Source organism: Oncorhynchus tshawytscha, linkage group LG06, assembly GCF_018296145.1.
Source record: "Oncorhynchus tshawytscha isolate Ot180627B linkage group LG06, Otsh_v2.0, whole genome shotgun sequence".
Classification (NCBI taxonomy): Eukaryota; Metazoa; Chordata; class Actinopteri; order Salmoniformes; family Salmonidae; genus Oncorhynchus; species Oncorhynchus tshawytscha.
In genome coordinates this window covers 27,615,025-27,627,510 of record NC_056434.1, presented here as the reverse complement: position 1 = coordinate 27,627,510, position 12,486 = coordinate 27,615,025, and the positions used below count along the sequence as shown (strand labels likewise).

The 12,486-nt window shown below is 43.3% G+C and overlaps 1 pseudogene; it reads left to right on the top strand.

Moving 5' to 3' along the window:
• Nucleotides 1-12,486, top strand: part of LOC112253459 — a 48,767-nt pseudogene that overhangs the window by 9,363 nt on the left and 26,918 nt on the right.

Below are 12,486 nucleotides of genomic sequence, written 5' to 3'. Positions count from 1 at the left end.
GAAGATTCTCATGGAGATTAGATGGAGATTCTCATGGAGATAAGATGAAGATTCTCATGTAGATTAGATAGAGATTCTCATGGAGATAAGATGAAGATTCTCATGGAGATTAGATGGAGATTCTCATGGAGATAAGATGGAGATTCTCATGGAGATAAGATGAAGATTCTCATGTAGATTAGATGGAGATTCTCATGGAGATAAAATGGAGATTCTCATGGAGATTAGATGGAGATTCTCATGGAGATTAGATGGAGATTCTCATGGAGATTAGATGAAGATTCTCATGGAGATTAGATGGAGATTCTCATGGAGATACGATGGAGATTCTCATGGAGATTAGATGGAGATTCTCATGGAGATTATATGGAGATTCTCATGGAGATAAAATGAAGATTCTCATGGAGATTAGATGGAGATTCTCATGGAGATAAGATGGAGATTCTCATGGAGATAAGATGGAGATTCTCATGGAGATTAGATGGAGATTCTCATGGAGATTAGATGGAGATTCTCATGGAGATTAGATGGAGATTCTCATGGAGATTAGATGGAGATTCTCATGGAGATTAGATGGAGATTCTCATGGAGATAAGATGAAGATTCTCATGGAGATAAAATGAAGATTCTCATGGAGATTAGATGGAGATTCTCATGGAGATAAGATGAAGATTCTCATGTAGATTAGATAGAGATTCTCATGGAGATAAAATGGAGATTCTCATGGAGATTAGATGGAGATTCTCATGGAGATTAGATGGAGATTCTCATGGAGATTAGATGGAGATTCTCATAGAGATTAGATGGAGATTCTAATGGAGATTAGATGGAGATTCTCATGGAGATAAGATGGAGATTCTCATGGAGATTAGATGAAGATTCTCATGGAGATTCTCATGGAGATTGTCATGGAGATACGATGGAGATTCTCATGGAGATTAGATGGAGATTCTCATGAAGATTAGATGCAGGTGCAGTGACTACTCATCTGCTCATGTGTGTTACCTGTGTTGCCTGTCATCGGGTGTGAAAGCTCTCAGTCAGGAACTGGAGAACCCAATGGTCTCACCCAGCTGTCCGTCTCCAGGATTGTTGTCTCTCCCAAACTCTTCTGTCTGCTTCATCCTTTTTGTTCATTTTCCATAAAGAAACTATGTCCTTGTGTTGATACTTATCTTGTGATAGTTTTCATGTAGAGTATTGCATTTCTCTTTCTCATTCCTCTTTCTTGCCCCCTCCATCTCTCCTGGGTTGGCTAATCTGACTCAGGGGTTCTCTCAGAACAAGGCCTTCACCAGCTCTCTGTGTCACCTGGACTTGTCAGGGAATACAGGCAGTCTGGCTACAGAGGAGGCTGTGGTGAGGGCGGGGGCAACACTTGTTTTCAGTTCACGGTTTAGAATTCTTATCATACTTGAATAAAGGTCTATACTGTAGGTGCTGTGAGTTTCAGCTAAATGCATTTTGTGTATAATGTACATGGTGGATACTATGGAACATTAACTGCCTTGGTTATATTCAGTAATGGGTTGTCTATTAAATATTATTTGCTGTAAAGTTAAAGGGAGTTTGTTTTGCCAATGCAGTCCCACGTGTCAGGATATGCATGCTAATTGATACTGATATGACTTAATGATGCAGGAGGAATCTCAGTCAGAGTAAAATAATTACTCCATAGTACAGTATTGAATTGAGTTGTTCAGTAGATGGTTTTGGCTCTAGAGGGCCATAGCACTCAATAGCTTCATATCTCTTCCTGTCAGAACCTGTTTAAGTTCCTTTCAGGGACAAATGCTGTGTCTAACCTGGACTTGAGTGGAAATGACTGCCCTCTGGATGCTGTAAGTGACCTTTAACATTTTACTTCTGGTCATGACAATAAACATAATCAGTCTCTGTAATCTTTGTTCATTTGAAAATGAATAGCCTGATATGCATGTTTGTGCCAATGTGAAATAATGCACTTTACATCCCCAACTTACTTCTCCCCCTAGCTGTTTGTATCTCTGTCAGCATGCTTCTTCTCCAACCTGGCTCACCTCAACCTGTCCAGGGACCCCTTCTCACACAGGTGAGAACCCTGCTTTCCATTATATATCTTGACCGGTGTTGTCAGACCCATCGCTAACCTCTTTCTGTCCCCATGAAGTTGAGGGAGGTGACAAGGACTGTAATGGAGTAAGAGCTCTGAGCTGTGGGACTGCTAGGAACCAGACTACCCCCAGAGTGGCTCTCAGGTGAACACTGACGGAATGCTATACCAGGAAATGTCTACGTGATACATGTCAAACAGAATGTGAAGCCTACTTATAGCACTGGATGATAGTGTATAATACTGTATGTGTTTGCATTTTGATTTACACATGTATACAGCTGTTTGATACACATATTTTCTGTCTTTTATGCAGATTGTTGTTGCAGGGTCTGGCCAGAAGTAAGTACTCATCTGTGTGGGAAGGAGCTAGACCTGAGCGGCTGTGAGGTAGACACACACGTACACACACACGCACGCACACGCACACACACACACACACACACACAGTATGTGTTTGCATTTTGGGCATTGACTGGGGACATTGCCCTGTGTAGGGTGCCATCTTTCGGATGGGCCGTTAAACAGGTGTCCTGACTCTCTGTGGTCACTAAAGATCCCATAGAATTTATCATAAGAGTAGGGGTATTAACCCCGGTGTCCTGGCTAATTTCCCAATCTGTCCCTCATACCATCATGGCCACCTAATCATCCCCAGCTTCCCATTAAAAAAATAAAATTAAAATTAAAATTTTAAAAAATTGACTCATTCATCCCCCCGTCTCTCCCCTGTAACTATTCCCCAGGTTGTTGCTGTAAATGAGAATGTGTTCTCAGTCAACTTACCTGGTAAAATAAGGGTAAAATCAAAAATTTGAATTAATAGACATACAAACACATACCTCACTTTTTTTTAAATCAGTGAGCTGAGACATTTTTTGGCTGGTTGATAATCATATGTACGACAATGTATGCACTCATCACTCACTGTAAGTCGCTCTGGATAAGAGCGTCTGCTAAATGGCTCAAATGTCAAATGTAATGTGTATTATGTGTCCAGCTGAGGTCTGCTGGAGCCCAGATGATTCAGGAGCACATCTTTGAAGCCAAGGCCATCAGCATTCTGGACCTCTCTGACAATGGTACGATACCAAACCCACCCCTTATCTCTCTCTCTCTCTCCCTGGAGAGGTGTGGGTTAGATGGAGAGAGATGGAGAGCGCACAGACGGGTGGTGTCTGTGGGCTAGGTGGTGGTGCCAACCAGCAGGTGATAAATCACACACCATTCAGATCACGTAACAGAGAGGGAGACAATGTGTTCCTCGTGGGACGATCCCCTGCTCTCTAGCACAATGAGGAGATCTCAGGAATCAGCCCATGGATGAGGGGAGGTGGTTAGATTGGCTGTTCTGGGAACTGTCCAGGGAGTCTCCATAGGGGGCCATTGGGGGCATCATTAAGAGAAAGAAAACTTCACTTGAATAGAGTATTTTCCATATATTTCTATCTAGGAATCTCAGAGAGCAACCAAATTCTGAGGAAATGTATATTCAGGGGACAAGAAAAGTTGTTTTTCGATGAATAACCCTTTTTCCGCACCATTATAACTTACCATTATTTTTGGATCTACCAATAGAAAATGAAAAATATGTTTTCTCTTCTCCTACTATGACCTCTCTCAACCCTTGTTCTGGAAATACAGCAGAGCCAATAAAATGCTTGACTGCTGACAGGACCTCAAATCAGGCCATGTTATTTCTGGAGCAGGTAGACAAGTGCAGGCAGGGTTCCCAGCTTCCCACAGACAGTCCTCCATGCAGCACTGAGCAGCAAGGCCAGACATGTCAGTGTCAGTCAGAATAGACACAGCACTGCTGGGACACTGATGCTCTAACATCCAGCACCTGCCTGTCTGCCAACCCACTTCCTCGTCCCTCACTTCTGTGGATCGTACCACTGACGTCACACTGACTGGAACAAAGACTAGAATGGCTCCCTACTTCCTTCTACACCAGCCAGTGGCTCATATATAGAGACCATTTGTTTTCATGGGGAATGCAGCTGTCAAAAAGCTCCAGGGAATCCTAATTTGTGTATTTATGACAAAATAGGCTCAACATGATTGAATTGAGCTGACTTGAAAAGATAGCTTCCTCAAAGCATATAGAAAGACAGACAGAGAGAGTAACAAATATACATCTATCTATCCTCAGGTTTTGAGAGTGACATGGTAACCATGGTGCTGTCCATCGGACACAGGCACTCTCTCCACGATCCGGCTTTGGGACTCAACTTTGCCATGAAGTTCAGGTGAATAGATTGTTCTGTCACGCCCACTGTGTTTTCTATCAATCTATCTACTGTATATCCATCAACTGTCCCCTTCTCTCTCTCTCTGCCTTCTCTCTCTGCCTTCTCTCTCTCTCCACAGAGCTCTAATAACAAACGTCCTACAGCGTATCGTCCAGCTCATGCAGGAGGAGGAGTGTGTGAGTGTTCAATCTTGTCCTTTGAGTGACAAACTCACTTACAGTGCCTTGCGAAAGTATTCAGCCCCCTTGAACTTTGTGACCTTTTGCCACATTTCAGGCTTCAAACATAAAGATATAAAACTGTATTTATTTGTGAAGAATCAACAACAAGTGGGACACAATCATGAAGTGGAATGACATTTATTGGATATTTCAAACTTTTTTAACAAATCAAAAACTGAAAAATTGGGCGTGCAAAATTATTCAGCCCCTTTACTTACAGTGCAGCAAACTCTCTCCAGAAGTTCAGTGAGGATCTCTGAATGATCCAATGTTGACCTAAATGACTAATGATGATAAATACAATCCACCTGTGTGTAATCAAGTCTCCGTATAAATGCACCTGCACTGTGATAGTCTCAGAGGTCCGTTAAAAGCGCAGAGAGCATCATGAAGAACAAGGAACACACCAGGCAGGTCCGAGATACTGTTGTGAAGAAGTTTAAAGCCGGATTTGGATACAAAAAGATTTCCCAAGCTTTAAACATCCCAAGGAGCACTGTGCAAGCGATAATATTGAAATGGAAGGAGTATCAGACCACTGCAAATCTACCAAGACCTGGCCGTCCCTATAAACTTTCAGCTCATACAAGGAGAAGACTGATCAGAGATGCAGCCAAGAGGCCCATGATCACTCTGGATGAACTGCAGAGATCTACAGCTGAGGTGGGAGACTCTGTCCATAGGACAACAATCAGTCGTATATTGCACAAATCTGGCCTTTATGGAAGAGTGGCAAGAAGAAAGCCATTCCTTAAAGATATCCATAAAAAGTGCCATTTAAAGTTTGCCACAAGCCACCTGGGAGACACACCAAATATGTGGAAGAAGGTGCTCTGGTCAGATGAAACCAAAATTGAACTTAATGGCAACAATGCAAAACGTTATGTTTGGCGTAAAAGCAACACAGCTCATCACCCTGAACACACCATCCCCACTGTCAAACATGGTGGTGGCAGCATCATGGTTTGGGCCTGCTTTTCTTCAGCAGGGACAGGGAAGATGGTTAAAATTGATGGGAAGATGGATGGAGCCAAATACAGGATCATTCTGGAAGAAAACCTGATGGAGTCTGCAAAATACCTGAGACTGGGACGGAGATTTGTCTTCCAACAAGACAATGATCCAAAACATAAAGCAAAATCTACAATGGAATGGTTCAAAAATAAACATATCCAGGTGTTAGAATGGCCAAGTCAAAGTCCAGACCTGAATCCAATCGAGAATCTGTGGAAAGAACTGAAAACTGCTGTTCACAAATGCTCTCCATCCAACCTCACTGAGCTCGAGCTGTTTTGCATGGAGGAATGGGAAAAAATTTCAGTCTCTCGATGTGCAAACCTGATAGAGACATACCCCAAGCGACTTACAGCTGTAATCGCAGCAAAAGGTGGCGCTACAAAGTATTAACTTAAGGGGGCTGAATAATTTTGCACGCCCAATTTTTCCGTTTTTGATTTGTTAAAAAAGTTTGAAATATCCAATAAATGTCGTTCCACTTCATGATTGTGTCCCACTTGTTGTTGATTCTTCACAAAAAAATACAGTTTTATATCTTTATGTTTGAAGCCTGAAATGTGGCAAAAGGTCGCAAAGTTCAAGGGGGCCAAATACTTTCGCAAGGCACTGTATTTACATTCTTTACATATTTACATATCTCAAATACTTAACTTTCCTGTGTACCATGTGTAATTATAATCATTTGAGAGGTGCTTATATTTGTCCTGTTCCACATGTGTGTAATGGAAATGTTGTTGTTGTTGTTGCATATCCCAACTCCTTCTGAGACACCCTCAGGGAGTGGGATTACGGCCAGGGTCGCCATTATACAGTGCCCCTGGAGCAATTAGGGTTAACTGTCTTGCTCAAGGGCACGGCGACAGATACATTATTTTACCTTGTCGGCTCCGGTATTCGAACCAGCAACCCTTCTGTTACTGACCAAACATCAAGGCTACCTGCCACCCCATCTACCTGTTATAAACCTGTTCCAATAAGCTGTCGTAAACAACCATTGACTTAAACATCAGCTTAGCTCTGCAAAGGCCTCACTTACATCACATTCATCTCCTAGCCTCTGACAACAACAGTATATCCCAGTCTCCTTTACCCTCTCCTCAGTAGATATCCCTGCTCCTCTTATATTTTGACCCTGGCTCTACCACTGCCCCGGCCTTTTCTCCAGTGGTGTCCCATTCTCTGTAATAGTTGGAGGCTCTGTGGAGGCACAGTCCTCAGGGACGTCGCCCTGAGTGAAAGCAATACTTTTAATTACCCAGAATCCTTCTCCAGCGAGACGCGGCCTGCCTCAGTAATTACACACTGAGCAGCTTAAACTCTTACAGTATACAAGGCTCATTAAAACAGGCAGCCATTTTCTCTCAGAATATCAAAGAGCCCTCTTATATCTGAGATGGAGATGTCAGGGTGAAGTTCATGTAAACCAACTGAAGTTCTTTCAGGCCTAGGCTCTGGGCTCTTATTGGATGGAGCTCTGGCTCAGATCAAATCCAATTTTATTAGTCACATGCGCCGAAATGCTTACTTACGAGCTCCTAACCAACAATGCAGATAAGAATAAGAGATAAAAGTAACAAGTAATTAAAGAGCAGCAGTGAAATAACAACAGTGAGACTATATGCAGGGGGTTACCAATACAGAGTCAATGTGGCATCGGTTAGTTGAGGTAGTATGTACAGTACATGTAGGTATAGTTATTAAAGTGACTATGCATAGAGTGAGTAGCAGTGGTGTAAAGAGGGGGGGGGGGATAGTCTGGGCAGCCATGTGACTAGATGTTCAGGAGTCTTATGGTTTGGGGGTAGAAGCTGTTTAGAGGCCTCTTGGACCTAGACTTGGCACTACGGTATCGCTTGCCGTACGGTAGCAGAAAGAGCAGTCTATAACTAGGGTAGCTGGAGTCTTTGACCATTTTTAGGGCCTTCTTCTGACACTGTCTGGTATAGAGGTCCTGGATGGCAGGAAGCTTGGCCCCAGTGATTTACTGGGCCGTACGGTCGGAGGCCGAGCAGTTGCCATACCAGGCAGTGATACAACCAAATGGCATGGGTGCTTTCAGTCTCCTGAGGGGGAATAGGTTTTGTCGTACCCTCTTCACGACTGTCTTGGTGTGTTTGGACCATGATAGTTTGTTGGTGATGTGGACACCAAGGAACTTGAACCTGCTCCACTGCAACCCCGTCGATGAGATCGGTGGTGTGCGTCTGCGTATGTGCGTGCCCACAGCCCCTGGAGTCTCTGTCAGTGTGTGATTCCAAGCTGAAGACAAGCACCACCATTAGCGGCAACTGTATCAAAGACACTGGAGCCAAATTTCTGGCCAAGGCCTTACTCATCAACACTAAGCTTAGGTAACCGAGTCATAACCCAACCAAACCTACACCTAACGAACCTATTTCATCATATTTGTATTTGTATTTTTTATTTAACTAGGCAAGTCAGTTAAGAACAAATTCTTAGTTATAATATTGGCCCAGGAGCAGTGGGTTAACTGCCTTGTTCAGTGGCAGAATGACAGATTTTGACCTTGTTAGCTCAGGGATTCAATCTAGCAAGCTTTCGGTTAGTGGCCCAATGCTCTAACCACGATCATAGCCATAACACTCCGCAAATCCCAAACTAAGCAACAATAACCTGACCTGCCATAGCCCTATCCATGTCTCTACAGGACCCTGGTCTGGGACAGAAACAATGTGACAGCCAATGGGTTTCTGGATGTTCTAGAGAAGTGAATCATGGACAGGGTCTCAGTCCATCAAACAGAACAATATCTCCTAAAACATAATATTACCCTTCCTTTCCTGGCTTTCATGTTTGTTTAGTCATGAACACAGGAACTTCACATTATCGTAGCAGTCCTGAGAAGACAGAAGTTTAGATTGGGTTGTCCATGAGATGCCTGACTAAAATTAACATTCAAAACTCCATCTCTCACCCTGGTAATAAACATATTTGGCTGTTGTGTGTCCAGATCCAGGCCTGTCTTCTCAGGAACAACCAGACACAGTCAGGAGGCCCAGATACTAAACCTGCAACAGGGCCTGAAAACTGTATGCTCTCTGAACATGTGGGTGAGGCTCAGTCATAGGAGGCAACAGAAATACAGTTGAGGTCGGAAGTTTGCATACACTTAGGTTGGAGTCATTAAAACTCGTTTTTCAACCACTCCACAAATGTCTTGTTAACAAACTATAGTTTTGGCAAGTCAGTTAGGACATCTACTTTGTGCATGACACAAGTAGTTTTTTCCAACAATTGTTTACAGACAGATAATTTCACTTATAATTCACTGTATCACAATACCAGTGGGTCAGAAGTTTACAAACACTAAGTTGACTGTGCCTTTAAACAGGTTGGAAAATTCCAGGAAATTATGTCATGGCTTTAGAAGCTTCTGATAGGCTAATTGACATACTTTGAGTCAATTGGAGGTTTACCTGTGGATGTATTTGAAGGCTTACCTTCAAACTCAGTGCCTCTTTGCTTGACATCATGGGAAATTCAAAAGGAATCAGCCAAGACCAAGTCTGGTTCATCCTTGGAAGCAATTTCCAAATGCCTGATGGTACCACGTTCATCTGTACAAACAATAGTACGCAAGTAGAAACACCATTGGACCACACAGCCGCTCAGGAAGGAGATGCGTTTTGTCTCCTAGAGATGAACGCACTTTGGTGCGAAAAGCGCAAATCAATCCCAGAACAACAGCAAAGGACCTTGTGAAGATGCTGGAGGAAACAGGTACAAAAGTATCTATATCCACAATAAAACAAGTCCTATATCGACATAACCTGAAAGGCCTTTCAGCAATGAAGGAGCCACTGCTCCAAAACCGCCATATAAAAGCCAGTCTACGGTTTGCACATGGGGACAAAGATCGTACTTTTTGGAGAAATGTCCACCGGTCTGATGAAACAAAAATAGAACTGTTTGGCCATAATGACAATTGTTAAATTTGGAGGAAAAATGGGGAGGCTTGCAAGCCAAAGAACACCATCCCAACCGTGAAGCACGGGGGTGGCAGCATCATGTTGTGGGGGTGCTTTGTGGGCAGAACTGAAAAAGCATGTGCGAGCAAGGAGGCCTACAAACCTGACTCAGTTACACCAGCTCTGTCAGGAAGAATGGGACAAAATTCACCCAACTTATTGTGGGAAGCTTGTGGAAGGCTACCTAAAACGTTTAACCCAAGTTAAACAATTTAAAGGCAATGCTACCAAATACTAAGTGTATGTACACTTCTGACAAACTGGGAATGTGATGAAATAAATAAAAGCTGAAATAAATCATGCTCTCTACTATTATTCTGACATTTCACATTCTTAAAATAAAGTGGTGATCCTAACTGACCTAAGACAGGGATTTTTTACTCTGATTAAATGTCAGGAATTGTGAAAAACTGAGTTTAAATGTACTTGGCTAAGGTGTATGTAAACGTCCGACTTCATGTATGTGTATAATCTGTATGTATGAGGATCTGTTCCTTTCCCATATTCCTTACTTTCTGGTACATTTGCCTCTGACAGGTGATATATTACAAATTGCTGTTCATATCTTTACTGTTTTTATTGCATTTTACCCTCTAAGTATGATTGAATTGTTTTTATATTTCCTTAGAGACTGAAAGTAGTGTTACGTTCAAGCTGTTTGTGTATGAGAAGTGTAATTATTCTTATGACAGGGACAGTAAAAGTCCTCCTGCGTCTCTGTCTGACTCATCCTGTCCCAGCTGGTTCAGGGTCTCTGACAGAGGTTATGGGAGAGTGTCCTACCTTTAAACCCCTGCAATGTACAGTACAGGAAGTGCAGTCAGACATATTGGCTGCAGAGGAAGTGCTTTGTAATGCTAAGACCTGCATCACGGTAAGGTTTCCTTGATCCTTGAGTCTCATACACTGCTCAATAAAATAAAGGGAACACTTAAACAACACAATGTAACTCCAAGTCAATCACACTTCTGTGAAATCAAACTGTCCACTTAGGAAGCAACACTGATTGACAATAAATTTCACATGCTGTTGTGCAAATGGAATAGACAACAGGTGGAAATTATAGGCATTTAGCAAGACACCCCCAATAAAGGAGTGGTTCTGCAGGTGATAACCACAGACCACTTCTCAGTTCCTATGCTTCCTGGCTGATGTTTTGGTCACTCTTGAATGCTGGCGGTGCTTTCACTCTAGTGGTAGCATGAGACGGAGTAAACAACCCACACAAGTGGCTCAGGTAGTGCAGCTCATCCAGGATGGCACATCAATGCGAGATGTGGCAAGAAGGTTTGCTGTGTCTGTCAGCGTAGTGTCCAGAGCATGGAGGCGCTACCAGGAGACAGGCCAGTACATCAGGAGACGTGGAGGAGGCCGTAGGAGGGCAACAACCCAGCAGCAGGACCGCTACCTCCGCCTTTGTGCAAGGAGGAGCACTGCCAGAGCCCTGCGAAATGACCTCCAGCAGGCCACAAATGTGCATATGTCTGCTCAAACGGTCAGAAACAGACTCCATGAGGGTGGTATGAGAGTCCGACGTCCACAGGTGGGGGTTGTGCTTACAGCCCAACACCGTGCATGACGTTTGGCATTTGCCAGAGAACACCAAGATTGGCAAATTCGCCACTGGCGCCCTGTGCTCTTCACAGATGAAAGCAGGTTCACACTGAGCACATGTGACAGACATGACAGTCTGGAGATGCCGTGGAGAACGTTCTGCTGCCTGCAACATCCTCCAGCATGACCGGTTTGGCGGTGGGTCAGTCATGGTGTGGGGTGGCATTTCTTTGGGGGGCCGCACAGCCCTCCATGTGCTCGCCAGAGGTAGCCTGACTGCCATTAGGTACCGAGATGAGATCCTCAGACCCCTTGTGAGGCCATATGCTGGTGCGGTTGGCCCTGGGTTCCTCCTACTGCAAGACAATGCTAGACCTCATGTGGCTGGAGTGTGTCAGCAGTTCCTGCAAGAGGAAGGCATTGATGCTATGGACTGGCCCGCCCCTTCCCCAGACCTGAATCCAATTGAGCACATCTGGGACATCATGTCTCGCTCCATCCACCAACGCCACGTTGCACCACAGACTGTCCAAGAGTTGGCAGATGCTTTAGTCCAGGTCTGAGAGGAGATCCCTCAGGAGACCATCCGCAACCTCATCAGGAGCATGCCCAGGCGTTGTAGGGAGGTCATACAGGCACGTGGAGGCCACACACACTACTGAGCCTCATTTTGACTTTTTTTAAGGACATTACATTACAAAGTTGGATCAGCCTGTAGTGTGGTTTTCCACTTTCATTTTGAGTGTGACTCCAAATCCCGACCTCCATGGGTTGATAAATTTGATTTCCATTGATAATTTTTGTGTGATTTTGTTGTCAGCACATTCAACTATGTAAAGATAAAAGTATTTATTAAGAATATTTAATTCATTCAGATCTAGGATATGTTATTTTAGTGTTCCCTTTATTTTTTTGAGCAGTGTATAACAGATTTGTGATTGTTGGCTAGATTGACAATGTATATCTGTGTAACATAGGCCTAATGAGGAACTCATTTGAGGATGGTGAAACATAATACATTGGTGTTCATCCTCTACCTATTAAAAAACATGATCTGGCGCACACACATAATTATTTTATGCAGAGGTGCTGACTAACGGTGAATAAACTCTATTTTTTTATAGCTTAGAGTCGCACACACCATATATAAACTCCCAATAATTTATTGGGTAAATCACCAATGTTTCAGCATCACTGTGCCTTCTTCAGGGTAAAGTCATGAGTGCTTGAACCAGGTTATGTAGACAAACAGTGAAATTAGTATAGTGAGGGGTGTGTCATAATTATTAAGTTAATTAGAATGAATTGAGTGAAACTGTTAAAAAACAATAGATTGTAGCATATATAATATATTAGGC